The sequence below is a fragment of the Anser brachyrhynchus genome (genome assembly GCF_964034855.1).
Source record: "Anser brachyrhynchus genome assembly, chromosome: 3".
In the NCBI taxonomy this organism is placed as follows: Eukaryota; Metazoa; Chordata; class Aves; order Anseriformes; family Anatidae; genus Anser; species Anser brachyrhynchus.
The window spans coordinates 75,683,862-75,702,354 of NC_137696.1; the positions used below are offsets into that span (position 1 = coordinate 75,683,862).

An 18,493-nucleotide genomic window follows, 5' to 3' on the forward strand; every position below is an offset into this window, starting at 1 on the left:
CTAGGAGCTGTCAGATGCCATTTTTACCTTCTATCATCCTCCCCTCCCTGATTATTGGCACTCAGCTTGCACAGGCAGGGTGAAGCTATCCCTACATTTATTCAGTGAAAAATTGTACCTTGCTTTCTTTCTTGCTCAGTGATTAGGAGCTGAGTTTGTAAGAACCTCAGATTTGTGCCTCTGGCCCGATGAATATTTATTTATTCAGAAAAGAGACTGAGAGAAGCAATCTTGACAATCAACATTCAATGGTTTCACATCATCAGGTGGGTGGGGTAGTTGTCTGTGCTGCGGAAAAAATTGGGGGAATTTGAACCTGGGTGAGTCCAACCCAGGAGAGTCTTCTGCTGCCACATTATTGCCTATTTGGAACTGTCTTTCTGTTTATTAAAAAAAAATAATAATAAAAAATAAAATAAATAAAATAAAATAAAATAAAATAAAATAAAATAAAATAAAATAAAATAAAATCTAAAATAAAAATAAAATTAAAATAAAATAAAATAAAATAAAATAAAATAAAATAAAATAAAATAAAATAAAATAAAATTTTAGCATTTCTCTCACTGGAGAATGGGGTTTGTTTTTTGTTTATTTGGTGCAGGTTTTTTTTGTAATCCCAGATTCTCATGAGACATTAAATCACTATGAAATCATTACCGGGGGCAATTAATAGGACAAACAGAGCACTGTTTTATTTTTTAATCTCTTAATCATTCAATCCAGCTTTTTGTGGAGACAATTTGGTGCTAGCATGCACTGATAAACTTTTCAGATGCTTCTCTTGGAACAAATAAGGCCAAAACAGAATTAAAGGAGCAATAATATTACTTTCCGTTAAGGAAAGCTCACTGCTACATGCAGTGAAAGAGTCCAGAGGTCAGAAAGATGGAAGAGTTCAACAAAAACACTGTTCTTCCATGACACAATCAGATTTAAAGAACCTTTTCACTAAAAAGTGTACATATTTATTTATTCATCTGCTCGTTCTGTCTTTAGGACAACAAAGCTTTCAAGAACAGGCATCTGATGACCTCCACGGGAGCCACTGAGGACCTCAGGCCAGCAGTAACAGTTCGTCCTCTTTGCTAACAGCATCTCCAAGCAGATTTAGTGGAGACATTCAGTCTGTAATAAACACAGTCTAGGCAAATACAGACCTAGAACTGTCTGATGCCTCATTATTAATGTATTAGGATAGTCTAGACCTGTGACCTCTTTACCGAATCTTCCACTCTCACCCCCAATTTCTTTTCCTGCCTGTGCATGCAGCAGGAACCCTCCTGGACTTTGCACATGCACAATCACAGCTGCAGCATTTTACCCCAGACTCTGCACCCCAGAGTCCCTCGCCAACAGGGATGGCACCCTTTGACAAGACAGAGCGTGAAAGAGAAAACAGCGTGTGTGTGCCCAGCATGCAAATGCTCCCTCCTGAGCACAAGAGATGCGGTTTCATCTGGTAGCCTGTACTGTGCACAGCTTAATAACAAAATGAAAATACAGGAAGACTGTATCAATCATGCAGATGCAGTGGGACAATAAATAAATAAATAAATAAATAGGAAGAAGAAAAAAAGAAGAAAGAGACTATGCTGATAGTTTTGGGTTTTTTTTGTCTTTTTATATCCTTTTCCCCATTACTAACAGACACTAAGTGCAAGTCTAGCAGATTTAAGTGCTATATAAAAATGAGTAGCAAGACAACTCCAGGGAACAATAGATCTGAAGGAAAAGGACTTCCAGAAGCAGACTTGTTTTTTCATGGTGTTTTTTTTTTTTTTTTTTTTTGCTTTTGCGTGAGGCCTGGAAGCAGCTAATCTCTGCTGAGTAAAGATAGCCATTCAGATCAGATCAGTTGACAAGGCTGCTGGAGAAGGAAAACCAGGGAATCGTTTCATTGTCACTAGTGGGGAGCCACCAGATGCTTGGGATTCCATATATTTGGGGGATAAATCTTTCAAAAGCTCCATTGACACTGGGATATGTCAATAATTCAACATATTAGTTGGATGCAAATACTGCACAATAAGGTATGGAAAGAAAACTGTAATTGGGAATGCCAGGGCAAAGGGGGCTCTATCTTCTGACTGAGCCCATTGTTGAACTCCAGGCTGAACCTCCGACCCTTTACTTTGGAGGGACACAATAGGCTTTGATATGAGATGGTGGGAAACGGGCTTGGAGGCTCATTTCACATTCAGCTGCAATTCATCAGCTTGGCTGGGACTTCTAGCAGCTTTAATGACCACTGCAATTGATGGTTAAATCAATTTGTGACGGTGACAGCATGGCTGGCCCCTAGACTGTAACAATCCGGGATTACAACAGGCAGAAAGGGCCCCGTTATTCAGACGTGCATGGTTTCTACTCAGCTCTGAGTGGGAACAACAGTAGGACAAAGTCTCACAAGACCAGGCCTGGAGAATGTACACATTCACTCCAGTTGACTACACACCACGGCTGCTTCTTTTAGCGTGATGAGGCAGGTTAAAAAAAAAAAAAAAAAAAGGAAAAAAAGAGAGGAAAAAAAAGCATTGTTACAAATAAAAATATACAGTAGAGCACAAAGGACCCTGATATTTGACTATATCCTTATATCCTTAGGGAAAGTGGCAACCCAGAAAGAATTTCACCTTTGTTCCTCCGGGGACAAAGTGGGTGGTCTGTCCCCCTCCACCCGCCGCCCCAAACTGCGGTGCTGCTTGCCCCCACGGTAAAACCCGTCCACGTCCGGATTATGGTAGAGCAGGTTTGCATTTGGCAAGAGGGGCATAGGCAGGGGGGATGGGGGCCAAATATAGCGTTCAGACGGTGAGAAGGAAGGACTGCTCCCTCTTCTGTCACTGAAGAAAAACTGCACGCGAAACACACTAAAGCATGCTATGACTCATTTTCATCTCTCCATGATTATAATTACCTCTCACACTGAACAGATATTGCAGGGAAAGAAGAAGACCAAAGCTCACTCTGGTGGCCCTACTGCTAATAATTATGTTACAGGAAAGTCAGTTGTTTTGGATGTGAGTCTGCAAGGCCAGTGCTTGCCTAACATCAAGAAAAAATGCAATTTCAAATCATCTCAGGTCTCTCTCCTGCCACATTTTGCTGGTACAATATGATATTTTCACCCAAAATATACAGTGTATGTTATCAGCAGACAGAATTTCTGGAAAATATGTTATTTCAGTATAATACTGCACATCAACTGAGGCAGGCAGTGGCTAAAAGCTATCAGACATTTGAGTTGTAGCGTAGATATGACATAATGTGTATGTGTGTTTTGTTTAAATTAAATTACACTTAAAATATTTCAAATGATTCAATGAAAAGCTGTGTTTTCTGTCATATTAATTGAAATAATTTATTCAGCCCAAATAGAACAGTTATAATGTTGTGTATCTAACCGAGCGTAGACTCATTTAAAAAATCAATATGATATGTAGTCAGAGAATCAAAGTACTTAAAAATTTATATGAGGAAGCTGTTAATGTGAGCACTACACATTATGCCAATCAATAACTTGTAAATTATATAGTAATTAATTACACATCTCTCTTTGTTGATTAGGCATGATCAAGCCATTTCTGTGTATACTAAAGAAACATGTGAAAACGAGTACTAAAAAAAAATTAAAATGTGAGCCACAGTCCACTGACCTGCTAAATAAATCACTTCATCATGTTCTGAGTTGAAGCCTACAATTAATAACTAATTCTGGCATCGTCCTTACAAAATGTCATGGTCTAAATGTTGCAAAAGAAAGAGCTGACTAGCTCCTAGAAATATGTAAATCAATTGGTTGATGTTAATACCTGAAAATTTGTAACCCAAAATAAAATACCACATTTTGAAAATGTAAACAAGTTTTATTTTTTCTAAAGGATCTGTCCAAATATTGAAAAAATATTATTGCTAACAGTAAAGAGGTCTGGCACTAGGTCCAAACCCTGACAGGGGAGGAGGGGAAAAAAAATCACTTGGTTTCTATGGTAACAGTGCTGGTAGAAATAGTTGTGTGAGCATACTGAACATGCATAAAAGCCTTCCCAAGGGAGGTCAGAGGATTTGAAGAACGAAGGGGGGGGAAAAAAAGAAAAAGAAAAAAAGAAAAAAAAAAGATGGCAGCTTCTGCAGAAAGCAGACATTTTATGCTGAATAAGTGTTTCAGATGTGTGATGTGATCAATAACAAAACATTGTTGCTAATAGAATATTCAAAAATCTTTGCATATGTATCCATTCATACTTAAATCACATTGGTGCATACTCATTTCTATGTGAGACATAAATGATATATGCACATTCGCTTCTGCACACGTGTTTAGATATTGTGTGAATAAATTACACATCTTCATACAGAATGAAAGTATAATGTGAGACTATAACAAACCCCTTAATATACATATTATCGTATATAGTGTATGGACAGTGTCACTATATCGGATATATTAAAATCATCTGTACATCTATGAACTACAAAATATAACATGTCTGAAATATCTGACACACACTATCATTAAGAACATCGGAATAACTCAAAAGGAGCAGCAAGAAGCACCTAGCATTATTTGTAGATGAAGTTATTAGTTTTGGCAATTAAATCATGTTAATTAATTTTAATGTTATTAGTGATGGTCAAGAAGATGGGAATTAGTCAGAATCTGTTGCACAATGAGCAATATGTATATACCAACTAGACTCTGCAATTCAGCCTGCTTAGAAACCAAGCGAACATGGTTCATTCTTTTGAGCTAAAAATGTTCACTAGCCCTTTATTTGCATCTGCTTCAATCCTCTCTGTTCATTGTTGGTTGCTATAAACTCTCTCCATGGGGGATGGATTGGCACAGAGAGGAAACGTGACAGAGGATCCCATGCAGAGGATGAGCCTTTGCTGCAAGTGAAATCCCACATCCATAAAGCCAGGGGGAGGGGCAGAATTCCTGGGTACACTCAAAAGCTCAATTCGTGCAAGCAGGAAGGCAAAAATATTTTTGACTGTGCTTGGTGTGCAGAGCAGGTTTGGAAAACGTGCATCGTTGTCATAGATTTCCAAAGTGGCACAATGCACTATAATTTCAAAAGCTTGCTAGATTACCTTCTGAGGTACGGTGAGAGAGGATTTTCATCCAGAAGAGGTGGCTATGGAAAGCAAGGAGGATCTATAGCCACTGCTGTATCTTTACAATTCAAAAGAAGCGGCACATTATCTGGGACCGACACTTGCAGAGACAAAAGTGGCACAGAAGTCTTCTTTTCCCCTCTCACCCCCCTTCCCTCCCTCTTTCCCTTCCCCTCCCCCCCCCCCCTCCCCCCACCTCCCGCTATTCAGCCACCAAATGCGGCCCCAGGAACAGAATGAGGCTCCCTTTTGGGCCAGCCACACAACCGTCTTTCCTCGCTCCCTACGTGCAGAAAAAACACTATTATTTACTTGCAGCGTGTAGGGTTTGGCGTGGGCACACAGCCAGCAAGGACCTTGCATCAGGCACCTCCCTGGGGAACATGGAAGCGAGATACACAAAGGATGCACTTGACTGTAAGGCACCTAGCTTCATAGCTCATTCAGAAAATCACGCCACTGACCACACCAGCCTTTTTGAAAATGCACCACCACCATCGGTTTCAGTGCGAAAGTGTGTTTTAAGGAAGGCGTTTCTAACTTCCCCTGTATGAGGGTTGCTCTGTTCACATTAGAGAGAAGGGGAAAATTAATCATACATTGATCATACTTCACCCAGTTTTGTAAACTTCTCCTGCAAGACCAAAGCACCACTGTTAGTCATTAATTTTCCTTAATCAGACCTCAGGTTAACATTTTCCTGAAATGAACAATGGCTCTCTGCACTTCTCAAATCTACTATTCCTGTGTGTCTTTGGAAACTCACTTAGATCACAACTAGCTATCTTCTAATTAGAAGGTACTCCTATAATTGTTAGAGAAAGGAAAAAGAAAAACAAAAACAAACAAGCAAACAAAAAAATGGAAATCAAACTATGATCTAGCCTAAACAGACAGAGCTTGCCAGTGTCATTAGTGAGGACTTTGCTGCTGGGTTCTCCAGCATCTTTGCTCTAAGCTCTATAAATATTAATCTGTTGTAATTCTACAAATAATCCAGAAATATCACCAAGTCAGCAGCACAAAGTAGTTGAACTCCAGATTCCCCATGCACTTATTTTCCTCCTCCTCTCAGGTGGTAGTGTCTTGAGAACTGGCAGGGTTGTAACATGCCCTGAGTTTTAATGATGACTCTGACTTTTTCATATGATCTCCATTTCTTTCCAAAAGCCCCGGTGGGCCTGACTCCATGTGATATATGCTCCAGGACTGGGGTGTCATGCTATCTAAATACACATTTCACTTGCCGTCTGGAAATGGATGGTCACTGATCCAACATTTTTTCCATGTCTGCAAAGACTTAGACCCAGATGCTGAATCGTAATCCACATTCATGAGTGCATATTCTGCCCCTTCTTCACTGTCCAGCAAACCTGCTCTTTTTTATTGTTATTTGAGTGCTTTCATTTGCAGTCCATGAATTTTATATCAAAACTCCTGTCCTCATTCTGCATGTTAGCTTTCCCTCTTGCTTGAATTTCCTATGTAACAACTCTGTTTTCCTATTCAGCAAGCTGTGTTAGGGAGAAAATGTCCCATCAGCCCAAATGCCTATGAGCATTTAACAGTATAATTATGGTAGTTTATTTTATTCATAGAGTGCCCTCTCAAGAGCAGCATTTGTTGGAATTTTGAACCTATCCATGATAATCTTAGCAGGAATTCCCGGCTTCCTCTCTTAGAGTCCAGGTCTCCTTAACATGGAGGCTATACTAATGCCCTGTTCTACTAATGGACAAATATGGATGATTTTAGTATAAATGATGGCCAACCTGTTAAGGCAGTGACTACAGAGCAATCAAAGACATGACTTCTGTATTAAGTCCAGATACACAACATACTCTTGAATCAACTTCTTGTCTCAGCTCCATGATATGGGGGTTGACTGATTGTATGCCTAGACTACCTAGCTTAAAGCCAGTTCAGAAATCACTGCACTACACTGTAGTGAATTCTGTGACTGTAAATCAAATACACCTCAAATCAGTCCTGAGTAAAGGTTTTGGATAGAGGGAATTTTTCAACATTTGTATAAATTACAATTGGATAACAGCTGCCTAAAGTAGTTTTATTAGTTTGTTTGCTTATTTGTTATTAGCCTCATGAACTACTACTCTAAATTTCACTTATTGTATAAACCTTCTTCAAACAAGCTGTCTTCTCAACATCAATGAGCAAACATTTGTCTTGGTTAGAAGGAGTTGTTGAATTAGATTGTAGAAAGACATAAACACACAAATCCAGATATAGCACAAAGTATGTCCTATTTTTATACATTTTGATGAGCTTACATTTGTTGTTGTTTGTTTATTTCTCTAAAGAATGACCAGCAGAATATCTAGTAGTTCCAATATTTGCATCACTCTGGTCCTTTGTGCTTCTTCTATGGCTCCAATTTGCTGGACATACACTTTTGTCTTATTCTCCCTCGTAGAAGTTCAGAAAATTCTGTCACTGTCCTTTTAGGGTCTTAAATAACCAGCCCAGCCATTCATAAAATGCAACACACAACTGTGATGTCCTTATACATGTCCACCTGACTGTTCTTTGCACATCAAGAAAAGCTGGCCACCTATACACTGTACCTGGTGGACGTCCTCCTCCCTTGGTTAGAGTGGCTGCAGCTGTGTGGGATATGCCCAAATCCAAACAATGGTCTTTCAAACCCATATAATAAATAATAAATAAATAAATAAATAAATAAATAAATAGATAGATAGATAGATAAACAAAGGGCTCTTCTTAATCCTTACTATAGGTATTTACATTAAGGATAGTGTGATAGCATTGTAAGTCAAAATGCAGTAGTGGCAGAAGATACAGGTCCAGAAAATTACTTTCTTCCTACACACAATCCACAAGAATGGAAAACCACAAGTACTGTAGATATGCTTAAGTCAATCTAAAGAAACAAAAGACTATGAGGATTGAACCTTGGAATAAAAATACTCATGTCTGTATTGGTGTAGCACAATCGTCGGTTATTGCACTGATGGCACTGATGATACAGTGTTGTTATCCTGGATATTAATATATTATGGCTGTATCAATCTGGTGTCAGAAGAACTGTGTCTGAGAGAGGCTTTCTGTCCCTTTCTTACTGTTTGGTCAGCTTGAAGAGACCTGCAAAACATCTAAGCATGCATTATCTTAGAGCTGAGACCACAAGAGAAAACAGCTGACTGCAGAAATCAAAAATTTAATCTATTAATTAAAAAAAAAAAAAGTTTCATTTCAGCTTAAGCAGGTTAAGAAGTTTACTGAAATATTATACATTCACTTATGCTAAACCTTGTTAAAATAATAATATAACAAGCATCGCATCTCAAATATATGTGACCTGAAATCATTGCATAACATTCTGAACAGCAAGCCATGGACATACTGACACATACAAGTGTAAAGTAAAAGGAAGTTAATTCCCAGAATTATCATTGAACTTCATAAACAACACTAAGTCCTTCTCTGAACAATCAATGACTTCAGAGTTACTGTAAATTGTTCAAATTTGGGAATATTATGGAGATTTTATGGCTTTGCCATGAAAAAGTTTGTTTACTCTGGGCCAGATTCTGATAACCAAAGTTTGAATAGTAATTCTCTCCTTGAGTAGCCAGAATGAGTTCCACATACCTGAACAGAATAGACCACTTTTCTCCTTGGCATTGAAAATGTTGTTCATTCCACTTTTTTCAGTTTTCAGACTTCTGTTCCACCAAAGTCTCAGGAAATTATTCATGAAACTGAAAACTCATCTCTACAGGACTGCTTGCAAAGATTCCACTCCACAAAGCAAAGGTGACAAGATTTGGTTCTTTGTATAAGTCTAAAAAAAATCACAGTGGCTGTAAAACAGCTGTGTTTCTGCAGCAAGAATTATATGATGATTTTGTTACATACAGTTTTCCATGGCGGTTAAGTAAATAAAAGGTTTACTTTGCATGTGATCGTTAGAAACTGTAAATCTTAGCTCATAAAAACAACCCCTAACAAATACAGTTTTGCACTAGCCAGGCAGCGCAGAAAATAGCATCTCATTAGCTGTAAATCTTGGCAGAAAGGAGAAACAGAGCCTGGGAGTCCTAACAACAGCTTCTGTGCACCAGCCATTAGATCATACTGAAAAGCCCAACAGGTCTAAAATTTAGTTGTGAAAGCCCACATAAACATTTTAGTATTATATGATCATTTAATTACTCCAAAAGCTATGGTTAGGGCTCATGCCAGCCTTGAAAAGATTAAAGGCTACGTTTTAGGGTAATGAATTCCACTTATTTTTATTTTTGAAAACTTTATTAATGGGTTTTAAAAGGTGATATTCTCCTATTCATACTTTCACTGCTTCCATGTTTGGCATGTTTTTCGTGTGATATGTGCTAAGTAGGCATGGCAAACATTTTGATATGTGACTGAAAACAAGATCCAGGCTGCTGGTCTATGAAATTCCCTGCATACCTCAACTTAGACACCTGCGAATGCATAAAGGCAGCCTTGTCCAAGTCATTTAGTGCCTTGCTCCTGCCAAGGCTCTCTCATGACATAGTGATGTGGCATGGAGGGACCTTGTGCTTTTTCCATAGGAAAAGAAAAAGAAATACAAAAAAATGTAAGTTCAACAGGCAAATGCCTGTGCTTCCCCAAAATTCACCATCCCACTTTACGGGAATCACGCAATGCACAGCACTGGTTCAACGTCATGAGCTCCATCCAGAGAGATACTTGTGACCTGCCAAGGGTACCCCCATGGGCTGCACTCTAACAGATATTTTGGGGCTACACTTCTGAACCCACTCTGTCTATCCCTCTAGTGAGCTCACACATCAATCTGGAGTATCCTGAACCATTGGTCAAGGCTGCATGCCTCCTTTTTAAGGTGTTATGACATCAGAACTGAGCACCTCAAATAAGCTGCCTGAACGTAATACTAAAATGCTAAAACTGTGATGAAAAAAAAATAAAAAATTGTTTCTTTCTTGCTTCTATATTTTATTCAAGTCTTCTGAAACAGTTCCTCCTCATTCCAGATATCTATGAGAAAATTAAAAACAGACAGGCCAAAAAAATAATAACAATAAACAGGGACATTTATTTTATTTTAATGAAATAGAGAAAGTTGAAAATAGCAGACATTAAACCCATAGTATGAGGTAACAATTTTGTTTTGCATAAAAATACTTTGGCATTTAAAACTCCAGAAGGCTCTCACCATGAGCCTTCCTGCTCTTTGCTTACGTGGCACCAAGACCTCCTTCAGCTGCTGAAGATGTGCTGAATAGCAGACAAGGGGAAGATCTGTATCTTCTTTATGAAGTGGTCTGGGCAGCAAAAGAAGGATTATTTTCCTATAATGAAAAAAAAAAAAAAAAAAAAAGAACTAAAGCTTAGAGAAAACTACCAGAAAACAAGATGTTAACAATTCTCTAATCGCCGTGTTAGTGGTCTACATTTGCCATATGCCTTCATCTTAACCTATGGAATAATGTCAGGTGCTGTCAGCTGGGGTGTTAACGTAATGCTTTTTCTCCTGTCTGGTTTCTACCAGGTCTGCCTGCTTGGAAAGGCCAATCAGTAGAATCAGCTGGAAAATGAGCAAACAAATAAGAGAGAACAACATGAGGAAACAATACCATCTGGGGCATATTTCCTGAAGAAAATCTTAATAAATTCTGACTAAGTCAATTGCACCACACAGATTCTCTTCAGATTGGGAACTAGCCCAATTTTTTAAACTTTTATTCAGGCTCTTCCATATATATGGATCTCACAAAATAGTTCAGAATAATCTGTTACTTCCTTGTTACTGTCACCCTATATGCAATCTTTCCTTCTAAAGTAGCTAAGGGTCTTTTCTTATGTAAGGGATACCAAAATAGGGTCATGAACCTTAACATTCATTCACCAAGCTCTCACACATATACAGAGTATGGTACTCAAAATAGCTGTTAATTATTTATTTTTGCAAAAAAAAAAATTAAAAAATTTTTAAAAAAATGAAATTTGTTAAGTCCATTTGCCTTGAAGAAAAATACTATCTGCACTATAATTAGCTCTTAAATGGCAACTTTCAATAAACATGCTCTAAGCAAGATACTTTGCCATCAAAAAATAATAATATCAAAACACCTGGAAAAAAATGCTTATTGAGATAGAGAAAGCAAGAAAGATAATTAAAACTAATCAGGAGTATGGTAGATGTCATTCTCAAGAAGCAATAACCTAAAGACAAACAGATTTAATCTAACTAGGGAAATCAAACATGTCTGGTGTCTTTATAACAAATGACAGATAACAGCGATAGCCAAGGTTTGAACTGGGTCATATATTTTATTAAAAACCCATATGGCATGATGATCCACTATGAAAAATGTGTATAGTAGTGGTTTATGGCTGTGGTTCATACACTAACAAGATTTTCATTTACTTGAACATCTTCCATCATGTTCAGGACAAGAAAGTGTTTCTAACAGTCTCCTATTAGCAATTATTTTGGCTTTATGATTAAAAAAGCAGTTCAATACAGCTCAAGCAATGTAATTTAATAAGATGAGCTACTTGTTTTTTGGTTTGGGATAGGTGGTTGTGACCGCCTGTTAAACATCAACATACCTCATATTGGACATTTGGAAAATTTGACTGATTGGTTGATGTCAAGTCCAAACTCAAAGCAATATCAGATGTGCTACTGTTCTGGGGCAATGTGGGAGCAAATATGCTGATTAAGACTGAAAAAAAAAAAAAAAAGTAATTTTCTATTTTCATGGGTGCCAGATGGATCTGCATCAGATGGTTGGACAAGAAAATCCACATTCCCACATCGTGTCATGAGGAAGGTGCCTGCAGCATGGGTATTTATGAGTGTGCACCAGTCCTCCATACAGAAAGTTCATGGTGCTCTGGGGATGAAACCAAGCAAAGTTTACAGATCAGCAACTTGTCAGCCCTATCCTCCAGCTGAAATTAAACGCAGATAAAATAAATAGAATGTTTTAAGGAAATGGAAATACCAAGTGCTGGAATTTCCTGGCTATATACAGCTGGATTTATTTCAGGCTCTGTGGACATGGAAAAAAACATGAGCTCATACTCCCCATATGGGAAATGTGATGTTGGTAAGGGAGGAAAACAGAGTTATAGTCCCTGTTCTATGGAAATTGCACGATTAACCAGGCCAAAGATGAGAAAATAGTCCCATCAAGAGTACCTGCCCAGTTAGAGCCTGGAGGACAGCATGGGCGCAGGTATGTACCCAGTAAGCAGAATGGGTGAGGCTTTCTGGGGATGGTAGGAGGGAGGGAGAAAATTAAGCCATGTGGAAGCAAGCTGTGCTGTGACCCTTGCCCTGGCTCTGTGTAGTTTTCTAATATAGAAGCAGATTATCTGACTTACTGATTCCAGTGTGCATTGAGGGGTCAACTTGAATTACAACGGGGAAGAAATGCTCAAAAAGGAGAATATCAGTGTCTGTGAGTGTAACAAGGAGTTGTCAGAAAGGGGATTTGAGCAGGGACTGCTGGAAGTGGGAAGTCAGAAGATTCTACACCCATGGTATCTCACATTCAGCACCCAAAATTAGTGGATGGTTTTTGCTTTAACCTCCATGTGTGTGGTTTCTCCATCTGTAAAACAGATGGTCTTGTTGCAGGATATGCCTACCATAACCTTGTAAGTCCAATGTGTGGTGCGTTTTTGAAGCTAACCTTCCTGTTGCCCCCACTCACCATACTCCAGTTTGCATTCCTGAGCCCTGCTGGGGCACAGATAGGATTTCTTTGGGTGCAATAGTTGCAAAATAGTTGGGAGTTGTTCTGCTGGCACCCCCACCTGATGCCCTCCAACCGCTCATGGGTGTTCAAAATATGCTGTTGGGATGCAGCAAACCACTGCAATGTGAGCCTTAGGCCCTCAGCATCCGCTCTTTCATGTGGGACTTCACACTCACTAACACAAGCACTGATTTCTGTAAAAATTATGCTACAAAGTGCTTGGCTGCAGCAGTGATGAGCAAGAGGAACCACTGGGGAGGAAGCTAATAGTCATTTCTTCAGAGCAAGGACTGTAAAGTGCAGAGTAAAAGCATCACATGCCAGACATGGGAAGAAAAATAAGTATTGCATAGCAGTGCTCAAATGGGCCACTTACACTTTCTGTGCACTGACTGAGGTGGGTGTCTTAGTGAGAAATCACATACGTTCATGTAACTAAAGACTGTCTTGAGGCGTACATTCACGAGGTCAAATTAAAGTTGCACAGACCACCTTAATTCTGGCATTTCCTAAGTCTCAAGTGTTTGACTTTACAACCTTAATAATGTTCTTTTAACATAGTTTTTGTATGTGTAATAAATTATATGCCCTTCTCACTTTCAGTGCTCTTCTCACTAGTAATGCTGTTGGACTCTGGTCCTTCGGTATGAAAACAAATATTGGAAATTATTGCTGTTGTTATTGAAACCAGATGTACATCTCTCTGTGGCATTTATTTGTATAGTGTCAAACTCTAGCACATTCAATTTCAGTGTAGTTATTGAATAAAAATGAGCAATAGAACTGATAGTGAAATGTCAGTGCTGGAAAGGCTTAAATGGTGACTCTTTTCAGGAATGTTTGTAGTTTTCATTTCATATGCACACAGTCACAGCAATAAGTATGAGCAAAAATGACAAAATCACATAATCTCATCAATATAGAGTAACGGAAAGTAATAGTGGGCCAAGATGAAAGAATCTGGGCCTAAATGTGTTAGGCAGTAAACCCACCCTGAAGCAGGCAGTGTCTTGTGCCTCATGGGTAAAAAAGTGATGTATTTGATAAACTGAAAGCAGCAGGAGTGAATCACAGGCCTCACCCTCCTTTTATTTTATCTCAAAACTCAGACACATCCACCCTGAAGGACAACATTTCTCCCTATCTACTGCCAAATGATGCTTCAGTTCATGATTCAGTTTTAGAGATCTAAATTTTAGACAGCAAGCACTAGGTGAGAAAAATCCTATCGTGTCTTTTCTATGCTCTCACTGCTCATCCTGATCTCACCCTGAGGAATAAGCTCCTTGACTGTATTAGAAAGCACTGAGTGGAGGAAATATGCAGGGAACAAGACCAGTGGGTGTGTAAGAGGGTATAGGACTGTGGGGTGACAGAAGACTTCCCTAGTTCTTCCTTGGAAGGAGAATACTAAAACATAAGCTACAGATCTCTTCAAAAACCACAAATACAAAACTAGTGTACCTATTTACATGAGAATGGTCAGCAATGCTGGGTAAGACAAATTAAATACAATTCTTAAAAAAAAAAAAAAAAAGACTACTGGAGACAATAATTTTAAAAGCCTTAAATTAATATTACTCTATAAATATTACTATAAATTAATGTAAATTAATATTAGCTCCATGTTTAAGTATGCAAAAACTAGGAAATCCCAAAACTAGACAGCACATGCCTTGATTTGATCCTTGTATAAATGTATTTTAGTATGAACTTTGATTGCATGTTCACCTTTATAATCTCATACGGGATTCCTACCTTGGTTAATACCTTGTTTAATACCTTAGTGGAGGCTATGCTCAGTGCTATCCTGGTAGCGAGGCTTTGTGGAAGGGCTAGGTCTGTAACATTACTGAGCACTCACAGCTTTAACTGCAGTCCAGGATTGTCTGCGTCCCGGATGTGCATCATGAAAGCTAAAGACTGTAAATTAGTCTGTGGGCTTCTTCGGTTGGATAACTAGTCTTATACATTTTGGGCTTTAACTGTTATGTCACTTGGATGTCTTCTCACAAACCTGGATACCGGTATGCTTTCATCTCAGAGAGCTGTCATGAAAATCAATTTATTAGTGGCTGTATCTCCCTTATGCACTGTAGTAAGAATGGTGAAGTAAAACCAACTGAAAGATTAAACACACATGGAAGGCATGTGGTTAGAGAGATGCAGAGTAATATATTCCCATTCTCTGTGACAAGAGCACAAGTAATTTTGGCTCCTGTTTACCGAGAGTTTTTGCAACTTTAACACATCTCTTACATACACTTTTTACAGTGTAAGCATCTGTACAATATCCAGGGTCATGCAAAGCACTCTTTGGTGTCAAAAATCTTTCAATCTAAATAAACAATATGTATAGGGATGGCTGAACAAAGCACTATATGTATGGAAAAGCATCCTTTCAGTTAATGTATGTTAACCACTGCTACAAAGAAATTACTCCCAACTTCATTATTCTTGAATACCTACTGATGATTTTTAAAAACTCTAATGTTTCTGGACAAGGCACCAGTCTTGTCTAACCAGTCTAACCAGAAAATTCTCATCTTCTTCTCATTCATTTACTGACCAACCTTCCACGTTGTGCCACACCAGCAGTGTTCACTGCCAGCCTCACAGAACTTGTATCCAGGAGGGACCAAGACTTGCTTTGTCAGTCTTCTGTTTCATTCAGGAGAGCAAGGGCAACCTATTGATTGACTGATTTCATTTCCATCCTCCTGACATTCCTTGGATTTCTTGCAGCAGAGATCAGACACCCCCTCAGAAACCAATTTGGAATTTTAACAAGACTTCAGAGAGAAACTAGCTTAAAACAACATGGACTTTCATCGGCAAGCTACTCCCTGAGTATATCTGACAACTGTAAGTGGAAGCAACATCTGAAACAAAGAAGAATGACCAGTTATTTATTGACAAAAAATGCAATCTTCATGGCCACTTCAAAAACATTTTACTGTAACCTAAAATATCCAGCTGTGGAGAGGTTTGAAAGAAGAAAATAAAATTCTTTTTGAGTACAGCTATAAGGAAAAAGTGCCCTGATAGTTATGAAGCTTTTGATTTTACTGTGATTAATCAGATTTATGCTGCATATATAATATATGACCTTAATTCACAGTATAGGGGGAACCCTTGTAATAAAACACAATGATTATTTTTTTTAATATTTCAAAAGGATACTATTTTTACTGCAATATGCATCTGTGCCAATGGAAAATAGTGGGAAGGAAAAAATATATTGTCTGGCACTGGTTGCCATAGCAGCAAGCTGAAGTTCAAGGAGAAGTGGAGAATCTGAATTCTGTGGCAAGGTAATGAATTTAGCATCTACAGGAACAGAAATGGATTTTCTGTCACAGCCTGTAAATCAACTGCAGGAAACTAACATGCTGGAGATATTTTGGAATGCTTTATATCTGCTTCTGATGTATGAAAAGTGTATCAAAATTATTTCTCAGGGTTTTGTCTTCCAGGGCCTTCCCTTTCTTTCTGTTCAGACCAGTGCACTTAAAACGTATTCGGTGAAGCTGATGTTTGTTACCGAGACAAAGGAAAAAGCCTTGCAGTTTTCTCAGCAGCCCTCTGAAGCCAGGAGGCATTGCCCTCCTCCAAGAACACTGCTCTCTCACTCTGACTTTTCGCAAAGCGCCAAAGTTTCAAAGGTCAGCAATGAGTTATGTGCATCCAGTTGTCCAAGTCGTTTTTTGAGAAACTTGGTTTTCTTACATAAATGCATGATGCAGGCTTTCAAAGGGAGTGGACACGAAAATATCTGATATACCCAGCTCAGCAACAGGAACAAGCATGATGGCTTTTCAACATGCCTGTTAAAAGGAAAGGGGAGATGGAGTTCAGATGCTGAGCTGGTGTTCCTTGATCAGTGCCTGCAAACAGCCAGTCAGCAGTCTCGATAAGGATTTGGGGAAACAATGCCCATGCCTCAATTAAATCTCTAGTCAGTTCTCATGCCTCTTAGTCTCTTTCAAACATCTTCTTGATGTCCAGAATAACTTTGTCTTTGGCCACAATAATTATGACCCAGCAATACAGACATTGTCAGTGAGAAATGTACAGGAAAAAAAAAAAAAAAGGCTTGCAACAGTGGAACCCAGCTAGCATTCTTCATGCTCTATATGCCATTAAAAAATGACAAAATAAATAGCTTTCCTTTCTACCTCTGTTCATGGAGCAGATGGAAAACACTCTGGGGAAAGGTAGGAAAAAATTCTCTTAAATAAAAAGAAGAATTATAACAATACACTACAGTTAATTATGTATAATGGGCTTCGTTCCCAGTAAATCACACCCATGTAGCTCAGATATAATTCTTCCAAAGTCAGTGAAGATGAAGCACTGTAAAATCACTGTGAGCAGAAAATATAAAATGCAGTGGAAAAAAAATAAAAGAAGGTATAAAATATATATATATGCATTTCTCATATGGATGTCTTCTGAATAAGACACAGGAATGCACTCTGACCCTGTTACTTCAGAGGGTGCATATGGAAGATCTGCTATTTCTGTATATGCTCTTTGCCTACCAGCAATGAAACTGAATACTAACTAAACATGAAATAACAGTTCAGGAGTTAAAACATTTCAAAGTTCATATAATTTGCTGATTGTGACTAATTCCTGTTCAAATCCTCTTTTTTTTCTAGAGTAAAAGCATGGCCATGGGCAAGCATAAATTTCCCTGGATTTTCATTTGTAACCTTCTCTGAATAAAAATAAAAATCTTTTAAATAAAACACCTAATATCAAAACCATGTACAAAGATGTTCATTACTTTTTCCACAAATTCCGGAAGATAAGCCCATCTTAGCCTATCTGAAAGAAAATAAATACTATTTCCATCATGATGGTGCTGGTCATCAGCTGAATTTGAGAGTGGTTATCAATTCATATCAAAACAACCAACGAAATTCTTAAGATCACACCGTTATTGGGAGTCCTGAGATTTTTGTTGATTTGTTGCCATTCAGAAAAGAAGAGAGGAAAGACAAATACAAATTTCAAAAGCACTGCAGTTCCATTTTGGGCATCTGTAGAATTGAAGATGTGTTAAATCTTGTAGCTACAGCTCTTATCCTTTCTTACTCCTCTAACAGAAATCTCTCAAAAACTTTGGCCCCCTTGTGCTGTTATAAATACATTAATAGCTGCTAGCTTAAGTTTCAGACTTGACATCTTTCATTTAAGATAGGAGTCCCTCTGGGATACAGAACAGGACGGTGTTGCTCAGCATGGGTTTTGGTACAGCAAGAAGGTTTCTGCTTAGGAGTCCTTAGAAAGCAAGTCACTTTCCTGTTGAGATGAACCATTGCAACAGCAGCTTGAAGCCTGTGGGATTTCCTTACAAAGACCAGGTATTTGTTTTCCTTTAAAGAAAGGAAGCTTCTGATTCAGGCAACAGCTTTTCTGCAATAATGGCCTACCATGTTTCTGCTGATTTTGTCTGTAAATGTAAGTAAGCATGAAGATAGTAGGAAATCATTATTTCAATTACTACTCCTGCCGTGAATGTAGGGCTCTCTCTGTCTTACAAATAGTGCATGATTTTCATTTACATAAGCTCCTCTTGGAGTGGAAAATAATCTTTT

The 18,493-nt window shown here is 38.4% G+C and overlaps 1 long non-coding RNA gene across 2 annotated transcripts in view; it reads right to left on the reverse strand.

The window, feature by feature from the left end:
• Positions 1-5,330: 5,330 nt before the first annotated feature.
• LOC308192871 overlaps positions 5,331-18,493 on the reverse strand; it is a 79,509-nt gene continuing 66,346 nt past the window's right edge. The window contains exons 4-6 of one of the 2 annotated variants that reach the window (XR_013949174.1): positions 10,331-10,466; positions 8,758-10,152; positions 5,331-8,258 (exon numbers count right to left, since the gene is read on the reverse strand). This is a non-coding gene — a long non-coding RNA (uncharacterized lncRNA). Of the gene's footprint in view, positions 8,259-8,757; positions 10,467-15,460; positions 17,408-18,493 lie in introns of those variants that run through there. The other variant, XR_013949175.1, reaches the window with a different exon arrangement.